Consider the following 16,503-nt stretch of genomic DNA (forward strand, 5'->3'; position numbering starts at 1 on the left):
GGAATGTCTTTCAATGCATTTTTTGAAGACTGCAAAATTACCTGAATGGATCTCAATCCTCCCTTGAATATTGAAGCAGGAACGAGAGAGAAGCTAGTGGAAGAACGCACTAATGGGTGTGGAGGGTCAGAGAGACTTCAACACGCTCACATACACTGGCACACACAATTTAAACAAATCTTTAAACAAATTTAAACCAAAACAAATTTTGTTTTTTTTTAAATGACGGAATTGAACACTGTTGTTACAGTGGAATTGTGAGGTCAGAGGCAGAGCAAATGTGTTCCACTAACCTTCCTGGCCCTTTAAGTGCACTACTGCAGATAGACTGAAAACAAATTTCACCTAAATAAAATCACACTGTAACACTGAAAACATAAACACAGACAAGCACTGAATGAGTGGTAAAGGGCATTAAAGCCTAAGTATTACATGGAGATCACCGCTCACATTTTCAATTCTTTCCTTTGACAAAACAACTCACATCAACAGCCAAGGCACTGCACTGGCTTTCTAAAAGGAGATGGCAGATGGCACTATCAATTAGCTTCACTCAAAAATGGGAGAAAACAAGGAATGCGGCATGTTATGCGCTCGTGCACATAGTTCGGTCACACGTCTCTGCTATGGTCTTCCAATGTACACTGCCCTTGATATGAGGCAATATGGCCACCTACTGTAAGCTCAACCTTGGGTCACGATATCATGCAGAGCCTTCATAATACCCTATGCTTCTGTGCATGTGCTAGTCAGATTCAAGCTCAAATATCGTCTCTCTCAGCTAGCACAGCCCGGCCTCATCTGTCTACAAAACTTCCAAGAGGTCTCCGGTACACTAGACAAATGTTGCTGTTTTGTATTCACAGAGAACATTTATCCAAGTATGTGTACTGGTCAAAAAGTTGGGATGCGGCTGGGAGACAGGAATCCATCTGCCTCTGAGATTGATGTGTGAGTTGGGGAAGGGAGTGCAGTGGCTAGAACACTAAACTTGGCGAGGTTTTACCACAGGCACACAGAGGAGCATGCAGCATACAGTGGGAGGTGCTGCGCTGCGGCGGTGGACATGAGAGAGCAAACTGGGGGTGGAGGAGGGTGGGGGGAGCCAGGCAGAGACTGTGGGGGCAGGATGCGTGCAGACGCATGTCACATGCTGCAGGAATCTGGACCATGTTGCTGACAAGTTCATTGAATGTTTTGAAGCCAACTACAGCACATGCATGTCTGTGTTGTATCTGGGCTTGGTGTAGTAGGGTCAAGGAAGACTTATTTTTAGCTGAAGACGTCTATCAATAGCAACACACTTAACTGCAGATAACCATATTTACTGCTAAACTTTGGCTGACATCTCAAGTGAGGCGCACTTCATACAGAATGAATACAAGAGTTAATTTACTGTCTTGTGCAATTCAATATAACAAGCTCATGGTTCATTGCAGGTGGAGCCACCGTCCTTGTTGATTGAAAACCTTAAGAAGCAGAAGCAACAGTCCTATTCCAAGCTAGAGAAAAAAGGCACAGGACTCTCACACAGCAGACTCTGAAATGGAAGATCTCTCACATTAAGGTATGGCTATGCAGCCTTGAATTTTTATCTCCAGACATTCTTGTGTGGTTCCTAGATTTTTCCCACATTCCAATCCTTTTCTCAAGTACACTTTAAATAGAAAATAAAGTAATTAATTGAAGGGAATAGCCGGTGCCATCTTTATTCTGAGCTCAATGTTGCATACAGACGAGGTATTGTCCACAGAATGTCTAACAGTCTCAGGTGGGTTCAATCTTTATACATTTTCATCAAGTTACAAAACCATTTTTTATTAAAATTGTATCTTTAGGTGGTATCCTGGCCTCAATCCCGGACTTGCCACAGAGGCCATATTTGGTCATTCTCACTTCCTGCTTACTTCTGAAGCCTAATTTGGTCTTTTACAATTCCTGCCATCATATTATTACATTAATAATTTCATTTTATTACCTCACTTGAGTACACCTCTGGCTGGATTTTGAACCACTTGGTTGTAATCCTAAATGAATCATGAATGATGCAATCAAAGGATCACTGCTTGAAGCCAAGCAAAAAAGTTTGATTTTTCACATTCACAGACATGAAGAACCAGCAGGACGAACCAAGACTGATGTGAACTGTGTGGGAAAGTAGACTTTGCACATACTGTAGAACAAAACCGCTTTGATGAAGTTGTAAGCAAAGAGGTATTAAGAACATAAGCCTGTGTAAATCCTGATAAGCAATTGTAGTTCAGAAGTGTTTGAATATGTGTATTGTTTGTTTGTATTTTCACAGGCCAAAAACAAGTACTGATTAGCAAGATTTACTACCTCCCAGTACACCATTTCTTTTTACTGCCTGAGTAGATGTTGATGGAAGTCAAAAGGCCAACAGAAGCAACAACCATCTGGTGGTTGCTTCCAGACTACCAGGTCAGCTTGATATTCTCTATTGCCTCTCTCTGGCAGAAGACCCACCAGGTCATTCCACATTTGCATAGTTTTGGTGATGCTCTTTGCTTTGGCTTCAGTGTCACTTTGGTGGGCTTCTTTGGATGGGATGATTCCCCCGCTGAGAGTGTGCGGGCTGTTGTGGCGAGAGGATGTGTCTCCAGAGTCACATCCAGACCCACATATGGCCACCGCAACCAGAAAAGCACAGGTGAGGAAGGTAAGGCTTCTGAGAGCTACCAGCCAAGCAGGTGTGGACAGAAAAGAGGTGCTCTGTAGCAAAGAGAAAGGAAGCTGATTGCTTGGTATGTAAAAGGACAGAAACCTGGAAGCTGGTGTGGATAGTATGAAACCCACCAAAAATGAAAACAACAGCTTCATTTGGAAAAAAAAACAAAAAACCCAACAAAATGCAGCAAGAGAGAACAGGTCTTTGCTCATCTTAGATAAATCAGTGTTTGATATAATCAATGCTTAAAAAAGCAAGGTAGCCAGGAACAAAAAAGTAACCAAAAGTATTCAAGGTGAAATGTGCAGTGTATTGGCTCAGTCATTTCAACTGTTCCCCATTTTTTTTATATCAATTTTCATCTCTGACAAGGAAGATGTGGAGGGGAACCTGGGAGGCTGTTGGACAGGGTAATGAACTGGATTGCAGGCTCAAACACTGTATGCACTTGAAGGACAGTGTTCACTGCAGTTCTGTGTACGCCTTTTTTTCTATCGTGACTTTGTATCAACCGGGAAGGAGCAACTGTCATTCACACCCAACAGGAATGCAGCTAGTTGTGACCTTGAGAATTCTTGGCTATGGAATCGCCAAAAAGTATCTTAAGCACTTTAGCACCATTCTAAGACAACCATTGACAATAATTACTCACCTTAATGAATGCTTTGTCCGCATCTTGGCTGCATCTGAGCTGGTGGTTGAAAAGCAGGGCCCGCAGCTGTCGGTTCTGGTGCTGGATGTCATACTGCTCAGCGGTCTGACAGGCACGCACAACTCGTAGGTCTGTTCAAGGTGGTGCTTGTACACCTCAATTTCCATCGTAATTGTCCTATACAACCATTAAAAATTTGACAGAAGTTAAAAAACAGCAGAACGGTTTGTTACAACTGGAAAAAAATAAATAAGAAAAGATTGTTTGTTGTACATGAAAGTCAGTCAGCCATGAGGATAAGCCCTCTTGTCCAAAGTTCTGATCAGCAGTTATGACCTCCTAACACTGCAAGAAAAAAGAAAACAAATGCATCAAAGTTGGCGTTATACTCAGTAAGAACTCAGTAGACTAAGAAACTGCAAAATACTCAGAGAACTCTGTGCATGAGTCAGTGGCTCAATAGTCCAACTAAAATCAGCCAGGACCACAGTTTAGTTGGGCTAAACATGAGTCAACTAAATCCTTAGTCAGAGAATGATATTCTGTCTTTGCTGCTTACATGATCAGCTTCTTTCAAATAGCCATGTAAACTTAGTCAACTTAGTTATTTAGGAATAATATCAAACTACATGTGGGCCATCAGATCCTGTTTGCCCTTGAAGACCCACTCACAATCTCTGCCCAAGTCAGAGACTATTTAGAGCTATTATCTTAATTCCAGCACTGGACATGCATTACCTTGCACAGTTTCACAGCTCTGGCACTGCAATCAACAATGCATACGTCTTAACTAAGAAGGCAACAGTTCAAATGGAAAACCTACTTCCTCTCTGGGAGTGAAGGAAGCCAGCTGCTTGATCTTCAGTGTCTGGTTGAGTCTTGGATGCATCAAGCACAGGGACACCAGCTGATACCCCATGGTTGAGGTGCTCCATATATTGTGCAAGGATCGGTTCGTTATAATCACCATTCTGCATTTTTTAACAGCAGCAACAGCATAAAATGGTTCAGTTAAGGGTGCATCATTGGAAGACTTTCACTAAAATATGTCCTCACCATGTCTCAAATACAGCAATACCTCTTAGAAGCCATTGTACTGCACACAGAATGGACAGTCCCAGCAGTTTCTGTTCCCATATGGAACCTCAGTGTTTTGATTACAGAAAAAGCAATTCACAATGACATGAACTGGTTTCTTCCTATTGAATAGGGAGTTTATATATATAACTGAATTTGATCAAACTGTAGCAATGATTGTGAGCAAGGATCTTTCATTTTACAGCCTAAAAATGAAAGTGACAAATAAATGTATGTGACAAATAAACCAAACTTGAAACTTTATATAAATAGCTTCCTGTTAAATATACACAGTTAATCAGTCATTAAAAACTACATTCTATTAATTAAGAATGTTTATGAAAGTTAATTTAATCTAACTAACAATAAATGAACAGTCGAATATTGTAGTTCAAACAGTCCGATAGCTGTAGTAATGGCTTACCTCATTTTGCTTATTTAGAGAGAACGATAAATTTGAAAACCCACAGGTTTGTGAATTTGGGTCTCTAAATCATACAAAAGTAGGTTTTCTATTTCTGAACAGTTAGCTAGCTAACAAACTACCAGCACCTAAACGATCTAAGTTGAAAGATGAACTATGAAATGGTTCCACAAGGAATGGTTTATAGCCCCGAGTTAGACACTCGCTGACCTCAACTATTAGCTAGCTAACCAGCTTATCGCTGTGATAAAGCGATACAATTTTTAACAATGAGGACATGAATAAAGTATCCTTTACAATTTTCACAATATTGTTAACGTAACTGTAATATCTGAAAACGGACCACACAGGAAGGTGTAAAAATGAACAACTGCAAACACCCCGTTCTTTATCTTACCTCGTTAGGTAGCTAAGATAGCTAACCTAGGTTAGACCCTTTAACCATTTAAAGGTCTGAACTGTCAAACTGCGTTTCCGTTAGGCAGATAAATAGTTTGACGCCGTTTGGTGAAACTTATGCAGCCATATAAATGATTTGATCGCCGATACCTTTAGACATCATGGAATAAAAGAGGCTTATTTTAGCTGATGTGTGTGTGGAGTTGTTTGGGGGCAGCTATGAGCTGGAAGCTAAGCGTTGCTTCAGTGGCTTCTAGCATGGACTAGCTACGATCATAATTCTGCTACAAAATGTATAAATGAGGAAATATACAATTATTTACATTATTACAGCATTTACAGTATTAAAAGCGTGATTTAATGGGATGAATAGTTAACTAGCTAACGTTAGCTATCCTAGCTTGATGGCTATCTTTGCTCACTAACGGTTACTGCATCTTGGGGCCAACTTTATGCTGCACTTCGCCCCCTAGCGGGCCCGCGGGAGAATCCACACTGGCATACTCAAATAAATCACTTTATAACATCCAATATTCTTAAAGTACAGTACATTTTTCGAGATAACATTTCTTAGGAATAAAACAATTACCTGCTTACTGATTTTCAGATGTCTACATGCAGCCTAATTTGGTCTTTTACACTTCCTTCCATCATGTTATTACATAAATAATTTCATTTTGTTACCTCAGTGTCAGGAATTCTGTCACTGAGCCACAGTTCTATGAAAACTAAAGCACAACAGTCTCTACACTCGCGTTGGGTGCTATGCTAGAGTTGACCTGTTGACCAGGGAACAGACATTGGAGAGCAGGATGGACAGTACAGCTGGTCTGCTAGGGTTAGCTTTTTTTTTTTTTTCTCCAGTGGTAGCTCAGTGGTTAAGGTATCAGAAGGCTGCTGCTTCAAGCCCCCCCACTGCCAACTTACCACTGCTGGGCCCCTGAGTAAGGCTCTTAACCCTCAATTGCTCAAGTTGTACTCAGTCATAATTGTAAGTTGCTTTGGATAAAAATGTGTCAGCTAAATGCCATAAATATAAATCCAGCATGAACTCATGCCCTCTATGGTTTGTTTTTATTCAGCAGTGACTCCTGTCTCTAGGGTTTCTGTGACCTTGAGTATGAGAGAAACATTTTATTTGTGTATATATATATATATATATTACATCTATTGTTATTATTATTATTGTTAGATACTGGAGCCTTTCTGTCTTCAGGCACCCAACACAAGGTCTCTGCCTATCAGCCATGACATGGCGGCTTGACCGCGAGCTGGTCGCCCGAGGTCTTCCACTCCTTCTTCTTGTCTCCTTTACCCCTCCCTTTCTCTTTCTTTCTCTCCCTGTCTCTCTTTAAGCACAGGAGTACCTCATGGCGGGTACGGGAACAGCTCGTGGGTCGTTCATGCCAAGAACATCTAATTTTTAATAACCTTGTCTCTTTCCTTTCTACATAGACCCTCAGAACATGCCTCACTTTTCCCCGTCATCCTGTAGATTTAGATAGTAGATATAGGACACATATATACTCTGTGCTTTCCTCAATAAAGTTGAACTCTCTTCATTCACTACCTTGGTGTCAGTGTCTCTTGACTTCCCCAGATCCGGCTACAGAGGACGGAGGGCAGAGGGTAACTTGGAGGAGATCGAAACTGAAGGACTTGTCACTTTGAACCAGTTCCTAACAAGAAGTACAAAATACATAAAGTCTACCTTAAACATTGATAAGTGCAATAAACAATAAGTACTAGAGTACTACTAGACCAGCAAGTAGTAAGTTGCAGTAGTTTAGCTTTGAGATCACAAGAGACCACACAAGCACCTGGGTAGCTTCCTGCGAAAGAAAGGGCCGAATCCTTCGTATGTTACAAAGGAGAAATCTGAAACATGAGTTGAGAATGACAACTGGTTGTCCAAAGTTATGATCGTGATACCAGGGAGTTCTCAAAGGGAACTGTGAGGTCCTGATAAGGGCTGGGAGTACCCGGGATGTACAGAAGGTTGCATGTTAGCTAGGACAGCTAGCTGGCTCATTCGCTTTCTATCCATCTTAAAACTGCCAAAGTCTCGAAGTAAACATCACTAGTGAGTTATTCTACACATCTGGCATTAGCAGAGTGTTACAATAATAACAGTTCACCGCAGCAGTAAAGCGATAAACACTTGTCTTATGTAGCTGACAAGCTCGCAAAATACACCAAGCCCGTTGTCATAGCAACCAGCACTTCGCTTGCTCGAACTAGCCTAGCTAAGATAGCCTTAATGGGCTAACAAAGACTCATTTCTACGCCAGGCGCACATACTACAAATGCATATTAGCTACATAACTGTTCCAATAAATGCGTGTATTACCATGCTATTCATTAATTTTCCTGTATGTGCACAACTGTAGACCGGGGGTTCTTTAACGTAATCCTCTTCGCCATTAGCTTAGCTAGCTAATAAAGCTAAGCTAGTTAGCCAGCCTAGCTAACTAACTGATATGTTTCAATGTGGAGACGCAGTAAGAGTGTCTCTAATAATTTGAGTTTGTTTTCAGTCGGTACGTACACTCAAACGGTGTCATACAGTTATTGAATAAATCAGCAGAAGCTGTTATTAAAATAATTTTCTGCGTCCTTTCGAGGTCTTACCTTGACAGTGGTGAAGCTTAGCAGTGGTAACCTACATACGATTCGCATTAAATAAATTAAATACAAAAAAACATGTCCATGTCTTTGTGAAATTTATTCTATGAGAATAATTTAATATTACTTGCTTTGGAAAAAGCAAACACTTCATGCCAAACTTAAAGTGTGCAGGGCACAGTAATTGCTGTAGAAGACACATACATGTATTTTCACAATACACAGGCTGTTCATGTCTGTTCAGTACATATGGTTATATTACACCTTGGTTATGTGTAATATGGATATAAATGTTAAAATGTGCTATTACAGAACACGACACCTGTTGCGTTTTATATTGGTAAATCTCTGATATGACCACTGTAACAAAGTTGCGGTTATAAATACGTGAAACATTTTGATCGACTGAAATGTAGCTGTATGTACATGCAATATATTTGTGATTATGTAAATTAAACAGCTATTCTTATTCTTATGGCTAGCTAAATAAATTGCAATTTCGTCGTCTTCAAGGTATGGCATGGTGTTTATTCATTCTTCGGCATACAAAATGACGCCTTTTCACGTTGTGGAACTACAAATATGGCGGCCTTTTTTCTTTAGCGTTTTAATGACGTAAAAGCAGAGTCTCACCGTAAAGTCGGGCAGGAGGATCTGGACTCATTTATTTCTTCGTATCTTCCGCCATCTAGCGGTCAATAACGGGTAGTCTTGAATTGATTTCTATCGCGTAATACTTTGGATATAAATGTATAAATTTCCTGTTGCAGGACAGACAAAGTATAGTCAACCAGTTCTAACCTTTTGATAAAAACTTGAACTTCAAAGTAGGTGAATCTATTTCCTTAAACCAATCAGATCACAGTTAATTTACATAACATCAATGCTTTGAGTGCTTTAGATATGAGAACATCACAGTGATCTTTCTGCTCACACATCAGTCAGTCTATAATTCTGTATTATGTGTTTCTATAGCTTCCAACTTTCATGAGTTCCTTGAATCTGTGGAGAAAAGTGCAGACCAATGTAGTTTCTTATTTGTGAACATTTATACATTCATTTTAATTTATTTATCATTTAAATGTTTTATTACTTTTAATTTATAGACATAAGGACACAGAAAACTGACTGAATTGTTACAAGGTAATATTTTCTAGACTGTGTTTACCATATGTTTTTATTTCTAAACGTTAATGCAGTGTGTTAATCTGTCACACCGAGGCAGAAGGGGTGAATCTGATATACCCCTCTTCCATTGTCAACTATTCAGAGTCCTCCAGTGGAGCTCATACAACTAAAGAAACACATACAGAGGTCACTGGAGGTTCTAAGTTACATCTAAAGTGGTCTAGTTCTGACGTTGTGAGGATAAGCAGGATGCGGGGACGAGGCACGATGAAACGCACTTTTATTTTTGCAAACATGCAAAACATACAACAAAGCTCAAATACTATGCACATCTCAAACACCAACACACGTACTATGAAACACGAGACATATATACACCCAAGCCGATTACACATAACAGAGAACAGGTGAACGGCACGAGAGTGTGTGGCAACACAGACGAACACACACACACCAAGATGTTTGAGGAGGGGGCGGGGCCACAACATGACACTAAGCCTGTACACACTGTTCCAACACTACCCTGTAGGGCACCATCTCCATGGAAGTATATTTTTAAAAGCATGTTTGATAACCATATTTATACTGGAACAATTTAATCAAATGAGTTGTGTTTTTTGTTCCTCTCTAAGACGGTTCGGATGCCGATATTGAGATTTGAGTCTGAGCAAGTTGAGAAACCCACTGTGAGGGTTTCTGGGTGCTCTGGAGGAGCATCCAGAAGTTGTACACCTGCACCAAGCCTGAGACCCCTCTGCCCCTGACACAATTGCCCAGGAATGCGGGCATGTACCTAGACTATGAGGATGGACAGCTGTCTTTCTATTACATACTAACATATCTACATATTTATCGGAAACCTCCGGGAGAAGAAGCTGTATCTCCTCTTTGCGCTGCTGGACAGACACACTTATGACACTGTACTCATCAAAAGCAGCACCAGAGATGCACTGAGTCATATCCCGCTACACACCGGTCAGACCAGCTTGTTTGCACATTTTGTCATAAAACTTAAGATGTCATTTGTTGCTGTTATATATAAAATTACCAAATTAAAAAATAAATAAATCAAAAAGTACTTGTGGCTAGAGAAGCACAGCCAATCACATAAACAAGATATAATGTCAGTAATGTTTGCGGCAGGTGTTTAAAATGTGCCCAGACTCATATTCAAAAATATCCATGTTTCAACAGTTTGAAGGTGGCCATGACACTAACAGTTTGGTGGAAATTCCACAAGATATCAAACTCCACACTCACACGAACTATTCATTCTCCCATTTGGAACAATCCAGGCTTTACCATGAACAAAAATATTAAACTTTACATCTTGGATAGAAAAAGGCATTACAAACCTTAAACATATTTATCCTAAGACTTGTTTCATGTCACGCCCACAACTAGCCCCAAAATATGCTATAGAAAGCACCCAGTTCCTACAATACCATCAGCTAAGATCACCTATGTGTTCAAAAATCAATTCCGATACCTACATCCATATCAGAATTTATAAACAAGCATTCTTAATACAAAAAACCTATTATCTAAGATATACAAAATAATAGTGAAATCAAATCTCACAGTTACTCTCCCATCGAGACAATAGGAGGAACATTTATTACTAGCCCCCGACGCTGCAGTTTGGATTAAAATGTGTAATAATAATTACCACATGACAGCAACACTAACCTACAATGCATTCAGTACAAAATAATACAGAGTACATTATACTACACATTGGATGTTTAAAATTGGTTTCACAAGCTCAGCAATCTGTACATACTTTACTCAAATCACAGTTGACGATTACATTCACGCCACATGGCAGAGCACACCTATCAAGCAATTTTGGCAAGTCGTCATCAAGTTCGAGTTCAAGTTCAAGTGGTTTTATTGTCATTTCAGGTATATATACAAGTACACAACAAAAACGAAACAACGTTCCTCCAGGGCCATGGTGCAACATAAAAACAACAGTGCAACAGACAACATGCTACACAAGTGCAAACAGTCCAATATAGTGCATCACCAACATATCCCATGCTTTAAATAACCATATCCATCCAACACCATCTTTATGTCTCCTAGGAGACATATCATCAACCAATATGACAGGATACTATGTATAACATTATTATATTGATATAATAAAAATATTCTTGCAAAAAAACAACAAACAAAAAAACATATTCATGAACTGGAAAACAAAAAATAATATTAGTGTCACCCAATAGAAAAATCTATTGATAGAGTATATATATCAATAGAATAATTCTCAGAATTAATCAATAACAGAACCAATAATCTAGAGTGGACACCTTTGATAAAATCCATACAGAGCCAATCCATAAACGATAAATATCACACTCTAATACGTGTACATATACAATCCAACATACATGTACTCACACATAACCATATACATAGATACATACATACATACATACATACATACATACACACACACACACACACACACATTATTCCTGTAATGGTGCAGATGGCGAATACTTAAAAATATTATATATACATTTTGCGTTTGTCTGTTCATCTGTCTGTCTTATTTTGAATAATAAAGCTCTAAAGGTCCACTGATGGGGGGTAATAAATTCATATATTTATTTCTGCAGATTTCTAAAAGAAGAGGCTGTGGTCAGGGTGGAGTGAATCTTTGATAACCAAGATTGTTGTTGTTTTGGCCTTCGAATAGACAATGGCATTACCCAGTGTCAGGTCTTTCTCAGTAAACTGCAGAGAATGATATAGAGGGCAAGAAATGGTCAAGCACAGTTTAACTGGGTGTGTGTCTGTGAAAAACACTACAGCTCTCTGATACATTTTTGTTTCAAGATTTAATCATCATGCAAATGATTGTGATTAATGTTTTGTCTGTTTAATTCAAATATTATACTATAAACCTAATATTTTAATAGGGTTGGCAACTTTCTAGATCCGATTACTACGTGTTGTTCATGTAACTGTGCAAATAAACTGCAAACACAATTACTTTTAGAAGTATCATCCAGTTTGTTTTCACAATTGCCAAAATGTAATGAATCACAGCCAGTGTTCTAAAACAGAGCTGGAATGTATTCCTGGTTGATGTGCCCTGTTTCTGGTTAAAAAAAAAAAAAAAAAAAATTGGTGGATGAATTTTCAATGAAAGTGCTTCACTCAGCAGCCATTAATGATTCTTATATCCAGTATGAATAAATTGAAATTCCTATCCTTGTATCAGGTGCAGCAATTGTGTGTAACAATTGTGAAGCAAAAAAGCAAAAGCAAAATTGTAATATAACAATATAGGTAATATAGAACTTGATCTAATGATATTAATTAGGCTATGCAAATAACACAACTACTTCGGTAGCACATCATTTATGCCTGTTGAATAGGCAGTTTTCTGCTTTGCAGATACTTGAAATCTTTTACTAATCTTTCCCCAAATCCAGTAGGAGCTGCCTTTTACATTAACATGCCAGGATACACACTCACTGGATGTTTAATCTTTCTAGTGGTTAAGCTATATTCTTATAGTCAAGAAAGATATTTTTTAATTATTAATCAGTTAAAAGGATTTCTTACTGTAGGCCTATTATAAACAACATGGAGGAAATAAAAATAAAAATACTTGAGTTAGACAGTGGACACAGGTTGCTAATAAATCAAGTAAATGAAACTGGATGGACTGCTTAATTATGTAACAACACAACATTTATGGCGACGAAGATGTTTCACACATATACATTCTTACGTGATGCTGACCTCGATATCCATATTTCACATTGATACTGTAACACTATAGATGAAACTAAACCTCACATTCTCGTCACGTTGATAAGCTTTTTGAAAGTTTGATCATGATCAAAGATCATGATCTTTGTTTTCTAAGTGTGTTTCCAAATTGCCTTTGACTGCTGTATGCCTAATTGCGGCATTTAGCACCTCATTTCGTCTCTAATTTTTGACATGTACTCTTGACATAAGTCTTGCATAAGTGGAAAGTCGATCAGCCCCCATTTAAAAATGGTAAGCTTTTACTGTCACGTTAATAACATCACGCACACGCACACATAATGCTTCGACTGTCCTACACTTTAAATATCTTTTGCACATTATGGAGGGTGAGCATAGTTACCAGTTCCCTTCATGCAAAAGGGTTGTCTTAGGTTACTGTAAAGTCTAATGCACATTTGGAATTATTAAAAGTAGTTTATAATCAATACAAAATTTTACTGGGAGCCAAAGTAAAGTAGCTAAGATATGATTGATGTGATCAAATTTTCTAGCTCTATTAAGAACTATGGCTGCTGCATTTTGAATTCGCTAGGCACTTTAGGCACTTAATAGCACAGCTAGATAGTAAGGGATTACAGTAGTCCAATATTGAAGTAATAAATGCATGGACTACCTTTTCTGCATTATGTGTGGAGAGCATGTTCCTAATCTTTGAAATGTTTCTAAGGTGGAGAAAGGGGGTCCTAGAAACATTATTTATTTACGTGAGCTTCGAACGAGAGACTGGGATCCATAACTCCAAGATCTTTAACTGTTAGAGAAGATGTGATTGGGAGACCATTGAGGTTCATTGAGTAATTAGAGAGCGGAGACCTAGCTGACTCTGGGCTTAATAGAAATACCTCTGAATGTCTCTGAATGTTAGAAATTAATTAAAAATACTAATGTCAATGTATTTACAACGCATGTATTTAGGACGTAATTTTTTCAATCACAACAAAATATGTTGTTGTATTTTTTGCATTATGCTTACTACAGAATTAACAGTCAACTGTTCAGTGACTTTGCATGTAGAGTTGTAACACTGCTTATTACTAGAACTGTGGCTAGAATCAAAATCAACGCTAGTGTCATTCCTAAACCCCAATCAGCTAGTCGTAAAGTTAACATTCAAATAGAAAATAAAGATGCAGACTTCAGAATTAGTTAAAGAGAATAGCTGAGAGAATAGAATAAATTATCCGTTACTACCCCTGTCTTTTATCATCCCTCCATCCCTCCATCCCATGCCATCTTCCTCTATTATTTGCTTTTCTATTTTGTTCTGGTATCTCCTTATCTCTTTTAAAAAAAAACATTGGCCAAAAGACTAACAAAAACACTGACATACTTAAGACCTGTAATATTTTTTTTAAATATAACATTAAAAGGAGAATGTTACTTATTTCACCCTGACTGTCCACTTATATATCTGGTTTGAGTATGATTTTCCTTGTTCAAGTGAAAACAGTAACAAATGTAGCATGTCACAAATATATACATGACTATGTATGAAAAATGAAAGACATCAACATGAAACACTGGACCTGATTTCAGTTAAGCACCTAGTTATGGAAACTATAAAGACTAACATTGTCATAAAAATGTTGTGAAAGTTAATGCTTAGAAGATTACAAGTGGCTAAGACATACCTTGTTATAGGCTGTGCTTACTGATGTACACCAGGTGGACATAGTGTCAAAGCAGAGGGTCTGATGGAGCAGGTGGAACATCAACATTTAAAACAAAAATGAACTGCTTGTATTTAGTGAACTAAATAAGGCATAAGCGTCCTATGCATGGCATACAGATCCCTATAAGCTTTGATAAAATCCATCCTCATGTAAAAGATGTATTGTCCCAATCATAGTAAGTGAAAACTATGACATAAAAAACTTTCTTTACCTAATATAAGCAGGCAATTATCTTTTAATTTGACCTACCCCAGTAAATCACGGTATCTAAGTTGATGAATAACAGGAATAATCACAAACTTCTAATGAAGCAAAGTAATATATAATTACAATTATAAAGGACTAATTTGGTTTGTCTCCCCCAAAGCCATTAGAATGTTCTTTATATAACAAGTGAAAATGACCTACACCAATGTGATATGAAAATGTTGATATGAATAAATGCTTGCATTCCTTTCTGATACAAGTCAAAAAATATCTTTAAAGTGGCTCAAACATAAGAACTATGTGCATTCCTTCAAAAACATATACAAACCAATGAAAAAATCTCCCCTAATATGTGTATATACACAAGTGTCTGTGGGAGCCCCAAAGCTATATTATGCATTCAAATAACAAAATATATATCACAGTCCCTACAAAAAATGAAAGTAAAAAAGCTAACAAACAACAAAAAGGGGAAAATCATAAATGAAAATATCCCAAAAATAATTTACTAATGTCATGTTTGTAAGCAGCCCTGCTTTCCTGCTTCCTAAAATGGTGACATATTTTAGGTACTCAGGCCACTGGAAACAAAAATATACACAGCAGTTCTTCCACACATTTAGAGGAACCTGATTTTTTGTTAGATAAATATGTGTCGGTTATGACCGTTAAAAAGACCTGAACAAAAAAAAATGTTTGGATTTTTATTCGCTGTCACCTTTCATCACGGGCAACATAAAAATTCACACTACTGCAATATCGCTAACATGTTACTGGCATGCGAATAAGACACCTGAGCACAGAGAGAAACCCAGTGTTATGATTACAGTTGACATTGGAACTAGCTAGATAGCTCATATTAAGACACTTCTTTGGAGAACACGTGCTAAAGTGTTTTCCCCACAATCTATATGCATAATTTATTTGCCAACTGTGACCAGAGAGAGAACATACCTTACTCACAGCCTAGGACATGCATGGATTTTGATGAGGACTGCATATGCCTGGGATCAATTCAAACACGTCATGACGATGATATAAAACCTGATGAAACAAGCTTGACAAGCAGCAGTTCCGTTTTTCCTTGAAAGTATCAAGCACAGATGAAGACGTTTCTATGGTTATCTCGGTTTTATAAATATTAGCCTATAGAGTTGGGCTTAGTACGTGAATAAAAGATGGAATTAAACATGCATAAATTACGGTGTCCTGGAAAACCCATCGTGCTGCAAATAAACAAAGCATATTCATCAAAGTGGTAACACACTTTAGAAATGCGGTGCAAATTTAGAAAACGCATACAACTTCAGGAACAAATCCTGTCACAACACAACGGAAGTGCTGTTTCCGGAGGACACGGAAACGGGTGGACTTCTATGAGATTAGCGTGAAGTCTATTGGAAGTAGTGACAACTGAGTAAAAAGGGTTGTTTTTTTCCAGTTACCACTGTGTTATCAAGGGTAGGTATGTGATACAGAATGGAAGACTGACCTATTCATGCTCTGCATTCTTGCATATTTATTTATACATAAGGCAGCCTTAAAAACATGGGATGGAAATCCCATTTAACACAATATGCACTGTTTTACAGTCAGAGTGAAATAAGTAACATTCTCCTTTTAATATATATATTTTAAATGTTAAAATTCTTAACTATGTCCGTTTAGCTGCCAAAAATGCCCCTTTTGAAATTTGTATTTCTAATGTCACAAGAACACTTTATTGACCTATCTCTGCCTATTCAGCCTATAGAGGTTTAGCACACCCACTTAAATTGCCTTTCTCAGGCATTTCAGCTCTGAGTACCTTTTGAATGAAGCACAATACAGG

The sequence above is a fragment of the Electrophorus electricus genome, unplaced genomic scaffold, assembly GCF_041902795.1.
Source record: "Electrophorus electricus isolate QZ-2024a unplaced genomic scaffold, ASM4190279v1 Scaffold36, whole genome shotgun sequence".
Taxonomy (NCBI): Eukaryota; Metazoa; Chordata; class Actinopteri; order Gymnotiformes; family Gymnotidae; genus Electrophorus; species Electrophorus electricus.